The sequence below is a fragment of the Heteronotia binoei genome, chromosome 21, assembly GCF_032191835.1.
Source record: "Heteronotia binoei isolate CCM8104 ecotype False Entrance Well chromosome 21, APGP_CSIRO_Hbin_v1, whole genome shotgun sequence".
Taxonomy (NCBI): domain Eukaryota; kingdom Metazoa; phylum Chordata; class Lepidosauria; order Squamata; family Gekkonidae; genus Heteronotia; species Heteronotia binoei.
In genome coordinates, this window is record NC_083243.1 from 21479491 (window position 1) to 21499950 (window position 20460).

The 20460-nt window shown below is 46.5% G+C and overlaps 1 protein-coding gene across 2 annotated transcripts in view; it reads left to right on the forward strand.

Moving 5' to 3' along the window:
- Window positions 1-20460, forward strand: part of NUDT14 (nudix hydrolase 14) — a 108810-nt gene that overhangs the window by 71412 nt on the left and 16938 nt on the right. The gene's annotated exons all lie outside the window — the stretch shown is intronic.

Genomic DNA, 20460 nt, shown 5'->3' on the forward strand with positions numbered 1-20460 from the left:
GTTAGTGCTTTTGTGTTCTTCCACACCCACATAGGCAAAAGCTTGTTAGATGGGTTTGAAATCCATGTTTCCAGGGGAAGCCTTTCTGGAAAATGTTTTAGAGGCTTCCACACTCCCATTCAATGCATGTTTTTCTACCTGCGTTAACCAAACTCTGAGCCAATTGCTAAAGATGCTGGGAAAACCTCCAAGGCTTCCAGGGAATGAGAAGAGAAGGAACTGTGCAACCTAAAGTGTGTCATCAGGATTTTTTATCTAGCAGGAACTCCTTTGCATATCAGGCCGCATCTCCCCCCCCCCCCCGGTAGCCAATCCTCCTGGAGCTTAAAGTAGGCCCTGTACTAAGAGCCCTGTAAGCTCTTGGAGGATTGGCTACATCGGGTGGGTGGGGGTAAGAGTGGCCTAATATGCAAAGCTTGCTGGGGGGAAAGTGTAGATGACTGGGGAAGGCAATGGCAAACCACCCTGTAAAAAGTCTGCAGTGAAAATGTTGTGAAAGCAACGTCACTCCAGAGTCGAAAACGACTGGTGCTTGCACAGGGGACTGCCTTTGCCTTTTTAATATGCAAAGGAGTTTCCTGCTACAAAAAAAAGCCCTGTGTATCATTGACTTGCAACTGACTCATTCAACCCTATGAAGTTCCACCTTGTGGTGTTATCAAGGTGAGAGATGAACTGAGGAGGTTGGCCATTGCCTTCTTTGCAGGGTTGCCAACCTCCAGGTGGTGGCTGGAGACCTACTGTTACAACTGATCTCCAGGCAACAGAGGTCCGTTCACCTAGAGCAAACGACCACTTTGGAAGGTGGACTTTATGGCATTACACCCCATTGAAGTCCCTCCCCTCTCCAAACCCTGCCTTCCTCAGGCCCTACCCCTGAAATCTCCAGATATTTCCCAAACTAGAGCTGGCAACCTTATTTCCTCTGTATAACAGCCCCAGTCTAACTTGGTGGGCTCTCCTAAGTGCTTAACCCTGCTGAGCTTCCAGCCATCCAAAAAGATTAGACTATTACGGTTGCTCCTGCCTATTTAAGCATTTCCGGGTTTGTGCCAAGGAGAATTCCCCTGCCTCCCAGCCCCAGAAGAAGAAGACCATAGATTTATACCCCGCCCTTCTCTCTGAATCAGAGTCTCGCAGCGGCTCACAATCTCCTTTATCTTCCTCCCCCACAACAGACACCCTGTGAGGTGGGTGGGGCTGAGAGGGCTCTCCCAGAAGCTGCCCTTTCAAGGACAACTCCTACAAGAGCTATGGCTGACCCAAGGCCATCCCAGCAGGTGCAAGTGGAGGAGTGGGGAGTCAAACCAGGTTCTCTCAGATAAGAGTCCGCACATTTAACCACTACACCAAACTGGCTCTCTAAGAGCCCTGCAAGCTGTTGGAGGATTGGCTACTTCGGGGGTGGGAGGGGCCTAATATGCAACTCCTTTGCATAAGAGGATGAAGAAGACCATAGATTTATACCTCGCCCTTCTCTATGAATCAAAGTCTCAGAGTGGCTCACAATCTCCTTTATCTTCCTCCCTCACAACAGGCACCCTGTGAGCTGGGTGGGGCTGAGAGAGCTCGCTCAGCAGCTGCCCTTTCAAGGACAACTCCGTGAGAGCTATGACTGACCCTAGGCCATTCCAGCAGCTGCAAGTGGAGGAGTGGGGAATCAAAACCAGTTCTCCCAGATAAGAGTCCGAACACTTAAGCACTTCACCAGACTGGCCCTCAACCAGAGACATCAAGGGCTACTGAGAAAGCAGGTAAATGGCAGGACAGGACATGGCTTCCAGAAACTCCTTTCCCTGAGGACTCAGGCGTAAGGGAATATGAACATATGAAGCTGCCTTATACTGAATCAGACCCTCGGTCCATCAAATGTAGTATTGTCTGCTCACGCTGGCAGCGGCTCTCCAGGGTCTCAAGCTGAGGTTTTTCACACCTATTTGCCTGGACCTTTTTAGTTGGAGATGCCAGGGATTGAACCTGGGACCTTCTGCTTACTAAACAGATGCTCTACCACCGAGCCACTGTCCCTCCTCGCGGCAGACAGCCATCCACAAAGGGATGGTCGCTTGCTACCCCACTAAGGATTCTCAGCAGGTGAACATATCCCCACCTTATATTCTGAACAGCACGAAAGGCTACTCTGTTTCAGGGGGCCATTTTAAATCGGCCGCTCTGTTCAGGGAGCGAGGCTGTTTCAAAACGTTTGTGCAGCTGTTTGTCATTTAAAACAAAATGGTCTCATTTTTAGTTTATAAGCCACTTTTTCTGTGGTGGCAGCGGCTGTCAAAGCAGTATTATTTTAAAAATCTATCAGCCAATCAACTCCCGTGGCCCGTCAGAAGCTTTGCTGGGCAAAAGCCTCACATGACCCCGCCCACTTCCTAAAAACACTTGGCAGGCAGCAGAAAAGGTGGTGGGCTCCATAGCACCTGTGAGCACCACGCCGGGGACCCCTGTCTTTCAGGACACCCACAAGCAGGGGTGGAATTCTAGCAGGAGCTCCTTTGCATATTAGGCCACACACCCCTGATGTAGCCAATCCTTCAAGAGCTTACCAGAGGTGTGTGGCCTAATATGCAAAGGAGCTCCTGCTAGAATTCCAGCCCTTCCCACAAGCACTCTTTCTCACAAGCTGGAGCTCACCCAGGTTAATCACAGGGTCCCATCAGGAGCAGGCAACAGTTGATATCAAATATAGCTGAAATTCATCAGTCCAGAAATCTGTCCAATGGTGGGACTGGACAGGGCTCTTTTTTTTTTTGTAGCAGGAACTCCTTTGCATATTAAACCAGTTTGGTGTAGTGGTTAAGTCCGCGAACTCTTGTCTGGGAGAACCGGGTTTGATTCCCCACGCCTCCACTTGCAGTTGCTGGAATGGCCTTGGGTCAGCCATAACTCTTGCAGAGCTGTCCTTGAAAGGGCTGCTTCTGTGAGAGTTCTCTCAGCCCCACCTACCTCATAGGGTGTCTGTTGTGGGAGAAGAAGGGAAAGGAGATTGTAAGCCACTCTGAGACTCTGAGATACAGAATGGAGGGCGGGTATAAATCCAATATCATCTCCTCCTCCTCCTTCTGTAGCCAATCCTCAAAGAGCTTACAGGGCTCTTATTCCGGGGCCTACTGTAAGCTCCAGGAGGATTGGCTACATCAGGGGTGTGTGGCCTAATATGCAAAGGAGTTCCTGTTACAAAAAAAAGCCCTGGGACTGGGAAGGAATGAGAAGAGGATTGCATATGAACATTTGATCCTTCCCTACATTCAGTCACTCAACTCCGTTCATCATCTAGTTCAATACTGTCTACTCTGTTCCCCAATTTGCTCTCCAGAGTAAGTAAGCAGTAAGTAAGTAAATTTTTATTTATACCCCGCCCTCCCCGCCGAGGCAGGCTCAGGGCGGCTTACAGAGCATGATACGAAATCATGATATCACAATGACAGATAAAATCAATAACAATATAAGTACAAATATAAATTAATTTAAAAAGTTAAAACAATACAGTGGTGGAGGGGCAGGAAAAGGTCTCTCCACACAGCTGTTACCTGTGGTCATTGAACCAGAGATGCCAGGGATTGAACCCAGGACCTTCTACATGCAAAGCATCCCACCCACCCACCCCCCACTCACACAATACAGATGCAGGCAAAAGAACCAAGAGTGGAATGACAAGGATGAAAGCAGGCCCGGGGATCACAGCACAAGACCGCCTGGGCTCAAGCCTAGGGAATTGTTGCCCCAACAAAGGCCATCGGGCCACCTCAGAAGCATTCCTGCTAAAACTGTAGTCTGTTTTAGCAGAGGAGTCGTGCAAAAGGGAGCACCGTGCATTTTGGAACTGTGTTGCTGGTCTGGTGCATGGCCACTTCGTGGAAGCAGGCAGCTGCCTAGGGTGTCACCTGGCCTATTGGGAGATGCCAGGCACCGCCCCTCCCCACGCGCAGCGGGTGTGCTCCTTGGAGCCTGCCTTCCCCAATGGAAAGCAGGCTTCATGGAGTGCAGATGCTGTCCGGCCAGTTCCACGTTTCCTGGGTCTGTTACAGGGCGGGGTGGGAGCCATAGCTCAGCAGTAGAGCATCTTTCTCGCACGCACAAGGTCTTGGCTCTGGCGCCTCCAGCTAAAAGGATCAAGTAGTGTTCTCACAATTTTAACTGCTTAATCTCGCTTTTTTAAAAAAATAATAATAATAATAAAACAAGATTTAAAATAAAAAAAATATTAAAAATGTAAATAGTTCCAAGTTTCTTCATTTCTCCTACAATTCTCTGTTTTTTAAAAAAAAAATGGGGAGGGGGCACTAATGGGCAGCTCGCCGAGGGCACCAAAAACCCTAGCACCAGCCCTGCTCCAGTGAGCCCGAGGACTGGAAGAGGTAGGAAGCTGCCAAGAACCAGGCTTTCACTTCAAACACGGGCATCCCCAACAACAGATTCAAGCGCCAGATCAAAAGTCCTGGGAGCGCCCCTGTGATGACACGAATCTTGAGGTTCAGTGAGGGTGGGACAGTTTCCCATGCCAAAGTGATAAGCAGAAGCCATGTTGGATCAGACCAATGGCCCATCCAGTCCAACACTCTGTCACACAGTGGCAAAAAAAAAAAGTGCCATCAGGAGGTCCATCAGTGGGGCCAGGACACTAGAAGCCCTCCCACTGTGCCCCCCCCAAGCACCCAGAATACATTGCATCATTGCCCCAGACAGAGAGTTCCAACAATACACTGTGGCTAATATCACTGATGGACCTCTGCTCCAGATGTTTATCCAATCCTCTCTTGAAGCTGGCTATGCTTGTAGCCGCCACCACCTCCTGTGGCAGTGAATTCCATGTGTTAATCACCCTTTGGGTGAAGAAGTACTTCCTTTTATCCGTTCTAACCCGACTGCTCAGCAATTTCGTTGATGTCCACGAGTTCTCGTATTGTGAGAGAGGGAGAAAAGTACTTCTTTCTCTGCCTTGATAAGCATATAGCTGTGCTCCCTTCTTAGAACAAGTCTTTGCAAGCGGGGAGCCCCGTATGCAAATTGGGGCACCCACATCAGCAGCAGAAGTCTTCCTTCAGACCGTTTCTCCAGGCTGTGTCATTATTCACAAAGCTATCAGCATCCCATTGTACCTGAAGCATGGTTTTGTTGACTGTTTAAATTCTCCTGGGAGGGAGCGAGAACAAAAACAAATTGTATGCATTTTTGGCATGTTTGCACATGAGACCTATTGTTCGGGGCCGTTTGATGTCAATTTCAGATTAAATTCTTGTATAGACCTCATACATTCCAAGGAAAGTCTACTCTTTTCCTGTTCTTGTGTTCTGTTTTGGCATTCTGATAACATAATGCCTTGGTCAGGCACTAATCTTTTGTGCATTATGTTGCCATACAATATAGGGAAACCATCGCTGGATTCTCTGTTTTTAATAAGCTTTTAACCCACTTGTGTGCATCTTGTAATGATGAAATCCACTCCACCCATTTATCGTTGACCAAATCCTGGTGAACTGGAATTCATGCAGCATCTATTCTAGAACCACAGGGACCTCCAGGGTCATCTAATCCAACCCCCCCACACAATGCAGGAAATTCACAAACACCTCCCCCTAAGTTCACAGAATCAGCATCGCTGTCAGATGGCCATCTAGTCTCTTGTTTAAAAAAACCTCCAAAGGAGGAGAGCTCACCACCTCCCGAGGAAGCCTGTTCCACTGAGGAACCGCTCTATCTGTCAGGAAGTTCTTCCTAATATTTAGTCAAAAACTTTTCTGATTTAGTTTCAGCCCATTGGTTCTGGACTGACCTGGGGCAACTGAAAACAACTTGGCAGCATCCTCCATATATGACACAACCGTTCAAGTCCTTGAAGATGGTGATTATGTCACCTCTCAGTCGTCTCCTCTCCAGGCTAAACATCCCCAGCTCCTTCAGCCTTTCTTCATAGGATTTGGGCTCCAGACCCCTCACCATCTTTGTTGCCCTCCTCTGGACATGTCTCTATCTTTCTTAAATTGTAGTGCCCAAAACTGAACACAATACTCTAAGTGAGGTCTAACCAGAGAAGATTAACAAGAGAAAATAATTTTTCAAGGTGCTTTCAGTTTTTCTGAAACCTTCATTTGCCTAATATTTCTTGATTACTTCCATCCAACCAAGGTTTCACTCTCCGTAAGGGAAACCAAATTTCTCTGAATCCTCCTATAGCTATCTGAGAGAAAGCAAAATTCATTTTTTTGTCTCTTTTGTCAGCTTTTGAGAAAATCAGGTTGCTACTTGAATTGCTGACTAATTTTGTTTTTGTGCAGATTAATTTGGTAAGCTTCGCCAATCTTTGATGTTCCAGTGTTCCCTGTTGTCTCAAGATGGCACAGAAAGGAGACAGTTGTAATGACAACACTATTTCATTCAAGCTTAAATTGATCTTGTTCCTTAACTTTGACAGCTTGGTTCTCTGATTGTTCCATCTGTTCCGAACACTTCTCGAAGAGACTGAATCTTAGGAAAAATAATAACCTATTCTTCCGTTACTTGACGCATGTTAACCCAGTTTTTAACTTATTGTTTCTTTCTCATCCACATGAAATGCTTCATTTCATGCACTGATTATTTATCACAAACAGTGTTGTGGTGGTTGTGTCACATATATTTTAGAAGAACCCCATGAAATAGCTCATCCTTTCTGCAGAAAACTTCGGAAAATGGTTGTGGTGGATTATTTTGTCCGGAGTTGGGAGGTTGGGTTCTGTGGGAAAAGAAGGAAACTGGGGAAGAAGTTGAAATGCGTTCAGTAATTGCAGTGCAATGCTCTGTACGTGTTTACTCAGAGGCATGTCCCACTGAAAGCTGACAGGAAGAAAGTTGATTTGTTTCAAAGGTGGCATTGGAGGAGAGCTTTATGGACACCCTGGACCACCAAAGAGACAAATGAGTGGGTTCTAGATCAAATCAAGCGTGAATTCTCCTTAGAAGCTAAAATGACTAAGCTAAGGCTATTGTACTTTGGTTATACTACAATAGTAAGAAGAAGACCGTAAATTTAAACCCCGCCCTTCTTTCTGAAACAGAGCCTCAGAGTGGCTTATAATCTCCTTTATCTTCTTCCCCCATAACAGACAGCCTGTGAGGTAGGTGGGGCTGAGAGAGCCCTCCCAGAAGCTGCCCTTTCAAGGATAACTCCTACGAGAACTATGGCTGACTCAAGGCCATTCCAGCAGGTGCAAGTGGAGGAGTGGGGAATCAAACCCGGTTCTCCCAGATAGGAGTCTGCACACTTAACCACTACACCAAACTGGCTATAAGAAGGCAAAAGGCACTGGAAAAGACAATAACACTAGGAAAAGTTGAAGGCTGAAAGAAAGAAGACCCAACATAAGATGGATGGACTCAATAAAGGAAGCCAGGGCCCTCAGTCTGCAAGAGCTGACCAAGGCTGTTAATAAAAAGACATTTTGGAGGACATTAATTCATAGGGTCTCCATAAGTCTGAAGCAACTTGACAGCACTTCTCACACAGGCACACACAGAGAGAGCTGTCTTATTCTGAAGCAGATCATCAGTCTATTAAAGTCTGTCTTCTGTACTCAGACTGGCAGCAGCTCTCTGGAAAGTAAGAGGTCTTTCTCATCATTTGCTGCCTGGTCCTTTTTACCTGGAGATGTCTGCGATTGAACCTGGGACCTTCTGCATGCAAGCCTCTTCCACCGAGCTGTAACCTCTCCCCAAATGGGAAGCTAGGAAACCCTGATATCAGTGCATTGACATGGATTGTGCCCCCCTCTGACAGGTTGATTACAGACCAGCACTTTGGGCCAACTCAGAGACACTGCTGAAATCGACTCCAAAAAACCCCTCCAGACGGCAGCATCTGCCGCCCGTCCCTATCCCATTCTCACCCCGTCCTCCAGGCTCCACAGAGTAGCTCAAAAAGCTACCACTTTGAAAGTCTTTGAGCTGGCCACCAGTCGCCTCTTTGCCATCTGGAAGCAGCAGGGCGGATGCGAGGCGACTTGACTGTGTGAAAGCACCAAGCTGCACCAAGCTGCTTCCACCTTTCCTCCCCCCCCCCCTTAAAAACTGTCAGGAGCGCTTGAGGGCTTAACTTGTTGCGGGAAGAAAGAGTGGTCTGGCTTCTGAGGTGTCTCTGCGTCTGGAGGTGCCCAGCCGCCTCGCAGACAGGATACAGGCGCCTTGCTGGGGAGCATGTGGAGGCTTCAGGACGGCTCTTTTTGAGCTGGCCCAATTCAGAATGCCTCCCACCCACCCTAAACTGACCGTCTGTTAGCAGCCAACATGTCTCCAAAAAAGCCGGTTTGGTGTAGCGGTTAAGAGCAGCGGATTCTGGTCTGGAGAACCGGGTTTGAGACCCCACTTCTGCTCCACATGAAGCCAACTGAGCGACCTTGGGCCAATCATGGTCCTCTCAAAGCTTTCTCAGCCCCACCTACCTTACGGAGTGTCTGTTGTGGGGAGAGGAAGAGAAGGTGATTGTGAGCTGCTCCAAGACTCCTTTAGGTAGTAAAGAGTGAAGTATAAAACCAACTCCTCCTCCTCATGACATTTTGTATTTGCTGCATGGGAGTTAATGTCCCCACAATTACAGCGATGTAAGTCAAGGAGAAGGTCATGTATAACCTGAACTATACAAAAAGCCAATGCTCACGACTAAAACGCCGCAAAATTAAAACCAATTTTATATCTAGTATGCACAAATAAACCACATGAATTCAAAAGCAACACAGTTGCAGTTTTGAAACACTGTTGACTCGAACTGATTAGAACATAAGAGAAGCCATGTTGGATCAGGCCAATGGCCCATCCAGTCCAACACTCTGGTCGTTTTCGCACTCACCTCCAGCCGGCGTGACCCCCCTCTTCACTGCGAGGATCTGCGCGGATTTCGCACTAAATGCCGCGGAGCAGCCTTTTGCGCCGGAAACTCCCGTCGCAAAAGCCGCGCAAACGGAAACTGCTTTTTGGCAGTTTACGTTTGAGCGGCTTTTGCGCCGGGAGTTTCCGGTGCAAAAGGCTGCTCCGCGGCATTTAGTGCGAAATCCGCGCAGATCCTGCGCGGTGAAGAGGGGGGTCGCGCCGGCTGGAGGTGAGTGCGAAAACAACCACTGTGTTACACATAAGAACATAAGAGAAGCCATGCTGGATCAGGCCAACGGCCCATCCAGTCCAACACTCTGTGTCACACATAAGAACATAAGAGAAGCCATGTTGGATCAGGCCAATGACCCATCCAGTCCAACCCTCTGTGTCACACATAAGAACCTAAGAAAAGCCCTGTTGGATCAGGCCAATGGCCCATCCAGTCCAACACTCTGTGTCACACATAAGAACATAAGAGAAGCCATGTTGGATCAGGCCAAAGGCCCCTCCAGTCCAACACTCTATGTCACACATAAGAACATAAGAGAAGCCATGTTGGATCAGGCCAAAGGCCCCTCCAGTCCAACACTCTGTGTCACACATAAGAACATAAGAGAAGCCATGTTGGATCAGGCCAATGACCCATCCAGTCCAACACTCTGTGTCACACATAAGAACATAAGAGAAGCCATGTTGGATCAGGCCAAAGGCCCCTCCAGTCCAACACTCTGTGTCACACATAAGAACATAAGAGAAGCCATGTTGGATCAGGCCAATGACCCATCCAGTCCAACCCTCTGTGTCACACATAAGAACCTAAGAAAAGCCATGTTGGATCAGGCCAGTGGCCCATCCAGTCCAACACTCTGTGTCACACATAAGAACATAAGAGAAGCCATGTTGGATCAGGCCAAAGGCCCCTCCAGTCCAACACTCTGTGTCACACATAAGAACATAAGAGAAGCCATGTTGGATCAGGCCAATGACCCATCCAGTCCAACACTCTGTGTCACACATAAGAACATAAGAGAAGCCATGTTGGATCAGGCCAAAGGCCCCTCCAGTCCAACACTCTGTGTCACACAGTGGCCAATATACGATACTTGTAGATCATGCCGTTCCACTGCTGGCGACAAATATCCGTTTTTAAAGAGCACCCGCTGACCGCCGGTGCTAGCTCACTGGGGAAATCAGAAAGTTTGTTCCAAGCAATGGATATGCGCCAGTCGAAGCGTTTGTGGGAAACGGAATGATTACCAGTTCACCGTTGCGCTATTCTCATCTTGGAAACAATAATGACTGAACTTACCATCAACTATTAAGAACTGTGTCATCAGTCGCCATATTCCACGCACAGGAAGGACGTGAAGGAATAGAGCGGCAGCTCTTTAAAAACGGACATTTGTTGCAAGCAGTGGAATGGCACAATCTGCAAGTATCAGTTCGAGTCAGCAGTGTTTCAAAACTGCAACTGTGTTGCTTTTGAATTCATGTGGTTTATTTGTGCATACTAGATATAAAATTGGCTTTAATTTTGCAGCGTTTTGGGTTGTGAGCATTGGCTTTTTGTATAGCATGGGAGTTAATGGCATCCCACATATTGGGTTGGTAACCCTGAGCTTTTGAGGATGTTGCCAACCCAGCCTGCACTTGTCTTCTGTCCTGACTGATGTTTGAGCAGGAGAAAGGGACTGAATGCTAGGAATAGGCTATGAGTATGTAATGGGATCGAGGAGTCAGCAGAAATGTCCACCACCTCTTCTCCAAATGGAAACACTACAGAGCGGTGTTCCCTCTAAGCTGAGTTAGTGTGAGCTAGCTCACAGTTTTTTAGCCTTCGGCGCACACATTTTTGTCTCTGCTCAGGAAGGAGGGCCCCAGAGCACACTTACTTATGCAGTAGCCAAATTGCTCACTCGCAACTTTAGTGCCAGTAGCTCACAAAGTAATATTTTTGCTCACAAAACTCCATGGCTTCAAGGGAGCATTGCTACAGAAAGACAAAGAGAGAAGAAGAAGAAGAATTGCAGATTTAAACCCCGCCCTTCTCTCTGGATCAGAGACTCAGAGAGGCTTACAATCTCCTTTACCTTCCTCCCCCACAACAGACACCCTGTGAGGTGGGTGGGGCTGAGAGGGTTCTCACAGCAGCTGCCCTTTCAAGGACAACCTCTGTCAGAGCTATGGCTGACCCAAGGCCATGCCAGCAGGTGCAAGTGGAGGAGTGGGGACTCAAACCTGGTTCTCCCAGATAAGAGTCCGCACACTTAACCACTACACCAAACTGGCTCTCCGAGATAAGGAGATTATTAAAGTGCAATGGATGGAACATTAGAATTTATTTTTATTAAAAGGTGATTAAGTGGAAAGGCACCAGGTCCATGGAGGGACTGCTACCGTCCCTCAAAATTGTGAAGGCGCATTGCCGGCATTCCCTCTAAGCTGAGTTAGTGTGAGCTAGCTCACAGTTTTTTAGCCTCCAGCTCACACATTTTTATCAGCTCCGGAAAAACAGCCCCCGAGCAAACTAATTTATGCAGTGGCTCACAACTTTAATGCCAGTAGCTTGTAAAGTAGAATTTTTGCTTGCGGGACTCCACAGCTTAGAGAGTGTATTGCACATCACTGTTCCCGATGAGGAATTTAAGACAAAAAATATGATTTGCACCAAGCAAATGGATGGTTAAACCCAGCGTCTGGATTTACATTCTCCATCCTAGGTTTCTACTGATTATTAGGGCAGAGGGTCAATCGAAACGCATGCTTAGGTAGTTGTCAAGCTGTCACGGAAACAGAGAAACATACGTTGGCTAATGAAATGTTTGTGTCAGAGAATATATCACAAAGAAGACATTGCATTGAAAAGAGCTGGAACGCAAAAGTGGGATACATGCAGCCGCTTCTGTCTAAAAAAAAAAGTGGGAAATGTCAACTATTTTTTGTAAGAATTGAACCGGGGACCTTCTACATGGAAACCAGATGTTCTACCACTAAGCCAGAGCTCCTCCCATGACCATTGGTCTCTCGAGGTCATCCTTGTTTATACAGACTGGACTCTCAGGCAGAGAAAGATCTTTTCACATCACTTTCTGCTTGATCTTCCCACTAGGGGTGCTGGGGAATGAACCTCGGACCTTCTGCGTGCAACCCAGATGCTCTGCCTCTGAGCATGCCTCCAATGCTTGGAGAAACGTCGACTGCGGGGTGACATGATAGAGGTTTACAAGATTATGCATGGGATAGAGAGAAAAAGTACTTTTCTCCTTTTCTCACAATACAAGAACTCGTGGGCATTCAATGAAATTGCTGAGCAGTCAGGTTAGAATTGATAAAAGGAAGTACTTCTTCACCCAAAGGGTGATTAACACGTGGAATTCACTGCCACAGGACGTGGTGGTGGCTGCCATCATAGACAGCTTCAAGACGAGATTGGATAAGCATATGGAGCAGAGGTCCATCAGTGGCTATTAGCCACAGCCTATTGTTGGAGCTCTCTGTCTGGGGCAGCGATGCTCTATATTCTTGGTGCTTGGGTGGGCACAGTGGGAGGGCTTCTAGCCCCACTGATGGACCTCCTGATGGCACTTGGTTTTGTTGGCTACTGTGTGACACGGAGTGTTGGACTGGATGGGCCATTGGCTTCTCTTAATCCTCCCCCATGCCCTTCCTCCCCCCACAGCTCATAAATTTGCCCCATCTAAACTCTATTTGGCTTTGTGCTGAAGAGCAAGTCGGTGTCCTGTGATCGTTGTCACAGATTGGGTCCCATTCTGCTAATGGCAGCGCTTTTCTCTGGTCCAAGCGGGAAGAGGCTGTTTGCTGGCCTCCTGCATGAGGGGACGATTCCTGTGACAAGCAGGGCCGGCACTGCCACTAGGCAAGCTAGGCAATTGCCTAGGGCACCAGCCTTCTGGGAGCACCAAATTGGGCATCTCCCATGTGACTAGTGATGTTATCAGTGCGGGGGGGGGCAGAAGTTAGCCTTGCCTAGGGTGCCAGACAGTCTAGGGCTGGCCCTGGTGACAAGGGGAAGGCATCACCATTAGAATAGATCCTTGGGATCCAATCCCATGTCAGGTTTTGGGGTCTCTTCTTGAGCTATGCAGGAACCAGACGTCACTTCTCTAATTGTGATGGGAGTACAGGATCAGCGTTGGAAGGGACCTCCAGGGTCATCTAGTCACCCCCTGCACAAGGCAGGAAATTCGCAAATACCTCCCCCTCACACACATCCCCAGTGACCCCTGCTCCATACCCAAAAGAGCACCTTTGGGTGTTCAGTTAGAAAACATTTGGGCTATGATTGCCTTTGCTTTAAGAATTTGCTAAGAGGTTTATTGCAGCTTGAAGAAGCTCTCTGTTAAGATGTCTATTCCAGCTTGAATAAGCTCTCTACCAAGAGGTGTCTTGCAGCTTGAAGAAGCTCTCTGCTAAGAGGTCTTTTATAGCTTGAAAAAGCTTTTTCCGAAACAAGGGTATTAGTACAACCTTGTCCCTTTCCTCTTTGAAAATTGAATTATTTGACTGCATCCATTGAGAGACATTCATCATTTGGAATATCACACCAGGATTACATGGAAAAGCTGGACAATTTTACCATATAAAAGAAAAGAACTCTCGGTGTAAACGCTTCCTTTTGTTCTAGGGACTGAGTATTATGGTTGTTTTGATGAAAGCAATATATGTGGGTTAAATACAATTATTTATATATGAATGGTTTTTCTTGTTTATGTAATTTGATATTGAAGCTGGTTTCACGTGGGGCTTTTTGCTTTTTGTTCCATACCCAAAAGATGGCAGAAACCCCTCCAGGATCCCTGGCCAAGATGGACTGGAGAAAATGGCTTCCTGACCCCAAAGTGGCAATCTAGCATTTCTCTAGGCGTGTTAGAAAGGGCCACAAGAACTAAGCACTGATTCCTGCTCTTCCGCTCATGATCTGCCTCAGTTCACACAATCCGCATTGCTGTCAGGTGGCCATCTAGCCTCTGTTTGAAAACCTCCAGTGAACCATTTTCATAGCCTATCGGTGAGGAAAGTCTCAGCGCTCTCTAGTTCAGCCCTTCTTCCCCATGGCCCCTGAATGGGGACACTTCGGAACAGGCTACGGCTGCCAAGCCCCCGAGCTGGGCGGGGGGTTCTCCCGCGCTGAAGGTTCCCAACTCGCCAGCCCACATTGGGCCAGCGGGGGGAACCTCCCCCGACATCACCGGCACAGCGACATCACCCACAAGCGATGCCATCGCGCCGGTGACATTGCACACTAGCCATTCTAGGCATTTCCAGGACAAACTCTATGGTTTTCCCAGACACTCTAGCAATTTGGGAGGGGAAGCTCTATGGTACAATAAGTATAAGTCCCCAGTCGCCGGTATGATGACGTCACTTGCGGGTGATGTCATTGCGCCGCATGCACAAAAAAAGGCCCCTGCCGGAGACCACAGGGGACTTGGCAACCCTAGAACAGAAGCTTCATCCGCCAAAATTAGTCTGTTGATCTTTTGATGCTCAATGATACTCTGGGTTTATTCATTTACAAAATGCAAAATCTCCAGATACTTATTTGAGGCAGTTCGTAAAGTAGAATGCGGCAAAAATCATACAATTGGCATAAATAGGAGTAACGTTGACCACGTCATAAAGACATTAAAAACCCAGCTAGGTGGCGGAAAGTGCTGTTAAGTCACAGCTGACCCAGTAAGGTTTTCAAGGCAAGAGACCTTTGGAGGTGGCTTGCCATTGCCTGCTTCTGCAAAGCCACCCTAGACTTCCTTGGTGGTCTCCCATCCAAATAATAACCAGGGCTGAACTTGCTTAGCTTCCAGGTTCTGGTGAGAACAGGCTAGCCCAGGCCATTCAGATCAAGGTATAAAATAGCAGCCTGACATGATGCTTGTAATACAGTCCTCCAGCTAGAAGCAGACTGTAACCACAACTTTAACAGATCTAATCCCTTGGTTAGAAGCCTGGGTGCACACACAGAATGCTGGAAAGATTAGAACCTAGTTATAAAAGTGTATAATGTGTTCCAGAAGAGAGATTTTATAAGAAACATGGGGACTTTTTGTCCGACTTTTGGCAGCTATACAGTTTGGGGTGATTAGTGTTATTTTGTCCCCCTCACTTCTTAATTGTGGAATGAGTTATTTATGTTGTTTGTTTTTAATACATTGTTGTTGTTTTTTAAAGCCTGGGTATAAAGAAGTGTTCTGGCCCAGCACTCAAAAGAGAGTAGGCAACAGATGAATCTCAAGGGAGAGGGCATTCCATATGTGAGGAGCCACCACTGAAAAAGCCCTGTACTTGGCTTCCACCCACTTCACCTCCACAGGGACCTTCTGCATGCAAGGCTATTCCACTGAGCTGCAGCCTCTGCCCAAATGGGGAGGTACAGAAGAAGACTGCAGATTTATACCCCGCTCTTCTCTTTGAATCAGAGTCTCAGAGCGGCTTACATTCTTCTTTATCTCCTACCCCCACAACAGACACCCTGTGAGGTGGGTGGGGCTGAGAGAGCTCTCCTAGCAGCTACCCTTTCAAGGAAAACTCTTATGAGAGCTATGGCTAACCCAAAGCCATTCCTGCAGGTGCAAGTGGAGGAGTGGGGAATCAAACCCTGTTCTCCTAGATAAGAGTCCTTGCATTTAACCACTACACCAAACTGGCTCTCAGACACAGGAGGTTATACCCAGAATTTAACTTTGTTGTTCTTAAAGAGCCACTGGACTCAAACTTTGTTCCAGAGTAGGAGTTTATAACATTGCTTTTAAACATTTGGTTACTTTTGCCAAGGTATCTGCATTGCAGCTGATAATCAAATTAGACAATGGGATTTCAGTGAATTATATGACTCGTGCGAACAGGTCTTCTCTGTCGAGCTGACACGTCTTTACGTGCACGTATCACAACTCTACCTTAAAACAGCACTAGTGGTTTCTTAGCCACCACACTGCACGCGATCTAGCCGTAACCAGTCATACGAAGAAACCTTATGACTCACCAAATGATAAATGATCCCAGCGCTCATAGGGTCTGGGGAAACGATGCCATGACGATGAATACGTTACGCTCTGTTTGAGGGCTGACTGACTGCTGACTTTGGCCCTGATCCTGAATGTTGTGAACAGGGGTGTCAAAATCATTTATTATGAGGGCTGGATCCGACATAAATGAGCCCTTGTCAGGCTGGGCCGTGTGTATCATAAAATGTGATGCCACATAGTGGAAATATAAACTTTATAAATGACGCAGACAAACACAATTACAGATTTTTTAAAAAACTTAAAATATGCATAAAAGATTAGCACTCTTGCAATAGTTTGTTTATTTAACAGTTTCTGATAACTGACATCTCTTGCTCTGAATTTCTGCATTAAAATCTGGAGACAATGTCTGTGCTGTAGCAATCTTGAGTATGCTGTTCAGGTGTTGTTTGGGTGTGTATCTGTAAGTCGTAAACCTGCTTTTGACTTATTGACATTCATTACAGAAATCTCATGCTTTGAGCCTAAGACTCAGGGGAAAACATGAAATGGCTGGGCATTGTGAGCTTTTGTAAATAAGTTGCTTTGTGTTCTGGACAGCCAATGGAGAAAATAGAGGCTTTGTTCTGTAGCTCTTGTGTGATGCAGAAGGAAGCAAGAGAAAGAGACAGAAGCAGATGACAGTGAGTTGCTCATGGGCCTGATAGGAGCTCTCTGAGGACCTGATCCAGCCCTCAGGCCACCTCAGTTTGACACCCCAGGTTTAGAATTTGTTTGCACATTGCAGCAACCATCAGGTTAACCCCCTGGTAAGGAAACAATGGCTTTATATAGTCCATTTAATATTTCTCGAGGTGGCTCCTTCAATGCCTGAGGCGGGATTTACTTTTGTACACCTCAGTAACCAAAACAACCAGCAGTTTCCAGAAGGCTTATACATACACACTGATAAGTTTCAGGACCATACAGATAAGCTCTGTTAGACTCCAAGTTTCTTCTCTCCAGACAGAAGGCTTAATAATATATAGAAAAGCAAAGCAATAGATAACATTAGTGCAGTTTCAGAATACTAACACAGTTAGAATATAGTTAAGCATAGTTCTATAGTCATAACTTCTATGAAAAGTCTAAGTCCCTATTCTAGGTACTTCACCCTGTTAGTCTACATTTTGCCGGTTAGAGTCTAAGTCCCAAGTCCCAATTAGTTTGGCATGACCAGCATAGAGACAGTCTCCTGTCTCTAGTGTAGATCAGCAACTTCTGCACAAAATGTCAAGGTTTATAAAGGCTTTCCCACCGGTAACTTTATCACTTATCTCTATTTCATCATCATCTTATCATATACACTGAACATGACTCAACAGTGTGATGTGGTGGCTAAAAAGGCAAATGCAATTTTGGGCTGTTTCAACAAAAGTATAGTGTCCAGATCACGTCATGTGATGGTATCGCTTTACTCTACTCTGGTAAGTATTGTGTTCATTTCTGGGTGCCACATTTTAAGAAGGATATAGACAAGCTGGAATGGGTCCAGAGGAGGGCAACAAAGATGGTGAGGGGTCTATGAGGAAAGGTTGAAGGAGCTGGGGATGTTTAGCCTGGAGAGGAGGCGGCTGAGAGATGATATGATCACCAAGTACTTGAAGGGCTGTCCTATAGAGGATGGTGTGGAATTGTTTTCTGTGGCCCCAAAAGGTAGGACCAGAACCAGTGGGTTGAAATTTAATCAAAAGAGTTTCCGGCTCAACATTAGGAAGAACTTCCTGGCCGTTAGAGTGGTTCCTCAGTGGAACAGGCTTCCTCGGGAGGTGGTGGGCTCTCCTTCCTTGGAGGTTTTTAAACAGAGGCTAGATGGTCATCTGACAGCAATGCAGATCCTGTGAATTTAGGGGGAGGTGTTTGTGAGTTTCCTGCATTGTGCAGGGGGTTGGACTAGATGACCCTGGAGATCCCTTCCAACTCTATGATTCTATACGTCAACTACATTCCAGAACTCCCAGCTGCATTTGCAAATGGTCAGTTATCTTCACTCTTTCCGGTTCCTGCTCATACCATATAAGGCTAAGGTTGCCCTCAGATAGCTCTTACCTTTCACCCACTTTCTGCTGACCTTCATTCTCAGCCTAAGCTATAAGCAATATGGATGCATGGTAGTGCTGGATAGCTTGGACCCCTTGATGGCCAATTTCATAAAGGGATCTCGTGGCCAATTTCATAAAGAGGACCAACCTCAAAAGAAATTCTGTCACAATGCCCTGAGAGATACTGGAAACATTTAACATTCAAGGGAGGGACGGGGGGACAAAGCTAATCTAAAAAATGGCTTTTGCATTCTGCTTTCAAGTCATCCAAAGGAGGCCTTTCATCTGGGCAGCCCCACGATTATGGAACAACCTCCCCAGGGATTTGCATCTGGAGGGGGGCCTTCCCTATCCGTCTTCAGGAGGCAGCTAAAGACAGTTTCAGTGAGAACTGCATTTAATTAAAGCACTCCTAAATTGTGGTTTTCAGTCTTGGTTTTAAGTTTTTATGTAACCTATTTTATGTATTATCTTAATATTATGAGCCACCGTGAGCTGTGCAAGGAAGGATGGATGGATAGATAGATAGATAGATAGATAGATAGATAGATAGATAGATAGATAGATAGATAGATAGATAGATAGATAGAAAGAAAGAATACCAATACTTCTTTTGCAATAGGTATTTTTTTCAGCATCGTTTTGTTAAAAATTTTAAAGTTTAACTACAATTGTAGACTTACTACCGGTATTTACAAAATATCTGACCCTTTAATCCCACATGCACACACACCCAGACAGAAACCTATACAAAAAACAGCTATTCAAATCATCCTAGGATCGGCTTCAGGCGGGGTTCAAGAGGTAGATGCAATACAAAGGCAGTATGATCAAAACAAATAAGCTGCGGATGCAAACCTAATACACAGAGAATTGGAAGGCACTAAAAACGCACAGAGTTTGACAGAACCCAGTGCATAGAATGCACAGGGTGAATCAAGTTACCAATACAGGGCCTGTTTTTTTTTTTAAAGCAGGAACGCACAGGAATACAGTTCTGGCTGGCTTGGCGTCAGGGGCTGTGGCCTAATATACAAATAGGCTCCTGCTGGGCTTTTTCTGTAAAAAAAAAGTCTTGTGTGAAACAATGGTGATGCACGGTGGCGTAGCCTAATATGTAAATGTGTTCCTGCTGGGCTTTTCCTACAAAAAAGTCCTGTGTGAAACAATGGTGACGTAAGGGGTGCGGCCTAATATGCAAATGCGTTTCTGCTGAGCTTTTTCTACAGAACAGCCCTGGGTATATATATCCATGTAAAAAAAGCAAACCAAAACCAAAGACATATTAAAGCTGTAGTGCAAGTGTGAAGCAATAGATAAGATTTTATAAAATACCAATATTTCTGTTGCTTTCTCATACAGGTGTATGTACAAGCATGTGTCTCACTTGACACAAGGGCCAAATGAACAAATGCTGTTTATTTGGGGGGGGGGGGGGAACTATGGCTGAGACTTCGCAGAGAAACTAGGTCTTGTTTTTTTGAAAATTCATTTGTACCCTACCTTTCTCCACAATGGGGACCCAAAGCATTTTATATCGTCCTCCTCGCCTCCAGTTTATCCTCACAACAACCCCGTGAGGTAGGCAGGGCTGAGACAGTGTGACTGGCCCAAGGTCACCCAGCGGGCTTCCATGGCACAACTCGGAGTCCCCCAAATCTGACGCTTTTAACCACTCCCTCACACTGGAGTTTATGGAAAGTGGGCTTTGAAAACATGTATGAAATCCTGGATACCAAAAGTAGGGCAGGTAGCAAAATTAACAGAGCTATTTGTTTGTTCGTTTGTTTGTTTGTTTGTTTAATCAAATTTATATGCCACCCTCCCTTGGTGGGCTCAGGGAGCAGCTAACAACAGTTAAAAACAACATAAAATATTAAAAACAGCATATGCAATAAAATCATTCCATACATTTTACAATCATTAGAAGTCCAAGATGCAGGTTGATGTTCTGGTTATTCTGATGGTCTGGTTTCAGTTGTATTGGTTCAGTGAGATTGTCAGTGTTGTGGAATAATAGCCACCTCCCCTTAACCGTTGAAAGTGAATTGGAACAGTTCGGTCTTACAGGCCCTGCAGAACTGTGGCAGGTCCCGCAGGGCCCTGATGTTTTCCAAGAGGGCATTCCGCAGAGCCGGGGCTCTTAACTTATTATTTGAACTAATGCAGCTGAGACGTAACGTTCCACATGTTGTGAGTGGATGATTCCGGCCAGACCTTGAATTCAGCAGGAGCTCACAGGAGCACAGCTCCTGAACCTTTCGGAGGGTTCCCCTTCTTCCTCCCCACCTACCTTGTCCATTGAATGGTAGGTGCAGCTGCATAACAATCCCTGGATTAGGAGAGCAGGCAGCCAGCCAGTCACCAGTGCCATGCCCCCAGCAGCCCTCATTAACCCCTGGAGAAGCCCACACCACCCTTTCTCCACTTTTTATGTGATTTTGGGCAGCGGGTGGCTTGCTGGCCTTTTGACTATGGGGGGCGGTGGCCAAGGAGAACCCCAGGTGAGCGAGGCCTTCTTGAGCTGGCTGGATCTCTAGTCAGCC